Source organism: Protomyctophum bolini (assembly GCF_963924005.1).
Source record: "Protomyctophum bolini genome assembly, chromosome: 22".
Lineage (NCBI taxonomy): Eukaryota > Metazoa > Chordata > Actinopteri > Myctophiformes > Myctophidae > Protomyctophum > Protomyctophum bolini.
Window position 1 is genome coordinate 4206408 of NC_137883.1, and position 3902 is coordinate 4210309.

General features: G+C 39.1%; 1 protein-coding gene across 1 annotated transcript in view; it reads left to right on the forward strand.

Annotated features, from left to right (window-relative positions):
• Positions 1-1133, forward strand: part of LOC308309582 (sarcosine dehydrogenase, mitochondrial-like) — a gene marked incomplete at its 5' end in the record, with an annotated part of 7537 nt that extends 6404 nt beyond the window's left edge. The window contains one exon of the mRNA XM_080755494.1: positions 1-1133. This exon is cut by the window's left edge and continues 1390 nt beyond it.
• Positions 1134-3902: the final 2769 nt, after the last annotated feature.

The window sequence follows — 3902 nt, forward strand, 5'->3', positions numbered from 1 at the left end:
TAATCCAGGGTGGGAGAAATTGAAATAAGTACGGTCCGTTAGCATTTTATGCTAACGCTCCGTGACGTTTACCTATAAAAACAGCCAAAATACTCGCGTGCACGCGTTTTCTCTCCGCAATGGTGTCATTCTTTGTCCCCAAGACCTCGCCTAATGACGTAGTTTTACGGCAACACGTACTGTATGTTGCAGCCTTTTGTGCTCCAAAGGCTTTTTTTTCCCCCAGCTGAAAATAACAATAAACAATGGCCAGAGTTGAAACTGTTTCGACACGCGTGCATAAGCACAGAATGCTTAGCTCCTCGTCGCGCTGCTAGCATAGAGTAAATAACGCAGTGCTCCCATTGGAAACCATTCAAGACATATACAAACACCTTGGTGTACGTGGTGTACGCGGTGTAGGGTCTTCTGGAAGACCCTACACCGCAGACTAAAAGCAACTCGAGTAGTCTTAAAAAAGTGTTTGAAAGCCTTATCTGTGTCTGTCAGACATGTTGTAAATCGGACTCGTGTAATAAATGTTTGTGAAAAGAAATGCAAATAGATGATTTTTTTTTTTTTATATAAAAAAAATGCACAAGGAAAGTTTCTTGACCTGCTCTTGGATGAGATCAATCTTTTTTTTTGTATGACATATTTACTATAATATTGTAACTAATATTATTAAGGACATAATATTATATCCCTGCCAAGGGCCTTGATGAGCCGCCTGTAAGGTCGTTTGCAAGGCCCTTATTGCTTAATTTCAACCGTGATGTGCTAAAAAAAAAAATTGCTAACCGTAGAACATTCTACATTGACACTGTCGGGCAGAAACCGTGTATGTCGGGGAAATGGAAATATTATGTGTTCCAAATGTAGTTTTTATTTAGCCACAAGCTCTTGTCAATCAACAATCAACGAGCGGCAAGGACGGAGCTCCCCGTTCTTTCAATTAGCCCATTCTGACCTGAGATCAGATTCATACGAGGTTTCCACTGGACACACACTGGTCTGATGAACCCATTCTGACCTGAGATCAGATTCTAAAAATGTCAGTCGTTCTTTGATTTTTTTTAAATAGCAGACCTACAAGCTCGTAGCGCGCCACCGAGTGGCGCGCTATGAGCTTGTAGATCTGCTATTTTTCAATAGCTAACTCTTGATCTAAATCATTCCGACCAATTCTAATCAAAGACTATGTTTTTGACGGCCCAATCGCGGTATACCGTCGCCAGTCGCGTTAGAATTAATCGTACCTCCCGTTCTTGTCGATCGCCGTATTTTGGCTATACATCAAGCTATGCTTCAGCTACATCCGGGATAGCGGCTGGTGCGTCGCTAAATGTGCTCCGCTGCTGATAAATCGCTGGGCGCTCTGAATTAAAGGTATATTCAGTGATTTCACTCAAAAACCTTAGGTTTCATTTTTGGCTGTGGGACCTAAAGCCTTTCGTTCAATCAGGATAGAGAGTCAAAAACGAAACCCCCCCCCCCCAGGGGTTAACTGGGGACAGGGAGGAACTCCTTACATGGTCAGCACACTCTATAGTAGAGAGGATTATCACAACAAAACGAAAAAAGAAGTGATATTTGAATGAAGTGAAATCACTGAATATACCTTTAAATAACCCCCGGGCGTTTGGTGTGTTAATTGGTTAAATATGTATAAACCCCACAGACACTAAACTAAAATCATGTAGCCGATACGCGCTCGCATTGCGAATTTGCGACGCAACACATTGTGAACGTGTATAGATCGCCTATTTTTGCTTTTTGTGCGACGCTATCGTACAACGAAGCATGACATACAGTAGCGTATTCATTTATGGAAAATAAAAACTAAAAGGTGAAATTTGGAGAAAGATTTCTGCCCAACAGTGACAATAGAGTAAACTTACCCTTGAGATACTTTGAATGAGAGCTAATTGTGTCTGTTTATATACTAAAGGTAGATTGTTGAAAAGCAAACCAAAAACTAACATACTTATACTTATCATGCCTGTTAATTAAGCGCAAAAAAACATGTTTATTGATGCTGAAAACATGTGGGAAGCGTTAAGGCTAACGAGTTGATTTATATAAGGAACGGATGAATGAAACACCGTCTTTGTGGATTCAATACATTGAGCACCTGTCACTGTTGCGCTTTCAATTAGTTTTTCTCCCCCTTTTTAAAAATTCTGTCCCGATAATAATCTTCCTGATAGACAGAATGTGACTGTGTATAGTGTAGCCGTCCTGCAAAAAAAATTAAGAAATGATGGGTTTCTTAATGCTGAGCCTTTGGAATTTGCTGCTATATGAAATCTTTTGAAGTCGTGTTGTGACATTGTTTGGACAATTAATGTAATTGCCATGTGACCGTTCATACGTATACACAAAGAAAGATGACCAGTCGAAGGATGTGATTGCCATTCAAATGCATTTATCTCACACGTTATGTCCAAAGCTCTTCATCAATAAAGTTCCTTTTTAGATATACTTTTTGTGCTATTTATTGATAACAGGACGGGCCCGCGCGCGCACACACACACACACACACACACACACACACACACACACACATATATGCACACACACACACACACACACACACACACACACACACACACTCACACATAATGCACAATAAAGATACATGCACTCATGATTATTTGTAAGAAAGGTGTTTGCCGTTTTCGTCACCGCTAAACCCCCTTATCCCTAACCTTCTTTGCCTTTTCTTTTTGTACTATTTTGCTAAACTTTTTTGAATATTTCAACTAGCCAATCTACATTGACACGTTGTGAGCTTGTAGACTGGCCATTTTAACTATTCAAAAATGTTTTGCAAAATAGTAAAAAAAAAAAAAAAGGCAAAGAATGTCTTGTCTTAGTCACTAAGACATTGTTAAATATTTGAATAGGCAAGTCATTACAATATATATTTTTTAAAGCAATTGGTTGACATCAGTTCCCCAAGCACATCATTATGTTATGCTTTAGCTATTTAAAAATAGCAGATCTACAAGCTCATAGCGTGGCACCGAGTGCCGCGCTACGAGCTTGTAGGTCTGCTATTTTTGAAAAACCGTGAAAATGTGGCACAAATCTTTGAATAATATCATTTCAGAATGAACGTTTTTAAACTCAAATCTTTGCTTCTAGAGGGGTCCCTGGAACAACATCATTTCAGATGGGAGTCGGTGGCCAGATATTTTTGGGGGTCCTTGACATGAAAATGTTTGAGAACCACTGACATAGAAACGTAGATTTTTCAGAAAACTGTCTTGATTTAGAAGATTTTTTTTTTAACGTCGGGTCTAAATATAACCAGTGGTTCTCAACCTGTGGTCCCTCAAGAGGATTATTGTGAGTGGGCCCCCAAACAATTATTGGAAAAAACACTTAAGATGTTAATATAACATTAATATTACATACATCAGTGATACTCAACCTCAGGTCCGCGGGCCACATCAGGCCCGCGGGACCATTATGACTGGCCCACCAATGAAAATCTAAAAAAAAGAAAAAAAAATCTGGAAAATGAAATAAAAATAAATAAATCTGAATGAAGTTATCTTTAATTACATTATTATAAGTAATACTATTAGAGTTGTACTATTACTCGAACGAAAATAAAAGCTTGGGGGGGGGGGGGGGGGGGGATGCAATGCAAATGAAAGACATATACTGTGTATCCCTATTCCCTGACATAATGTTATAGCTAAACGGACAGAATTCTATTTTATTTGAATGATGAAACCCAGCTGCCATTAATAGTTGGAAATGGAAATGGCAATTGCGGAAATTGCGGAAATGGTGGAAATGGAAATTGCGGAAATTGCGGAAATGGAAATTGCGGAAATGGTAATTGCGGAAATGGTGGAAATGGAAATTGCGGAAATTGCGGAAATGGAAATTGAGGAAATTGCGGAAAT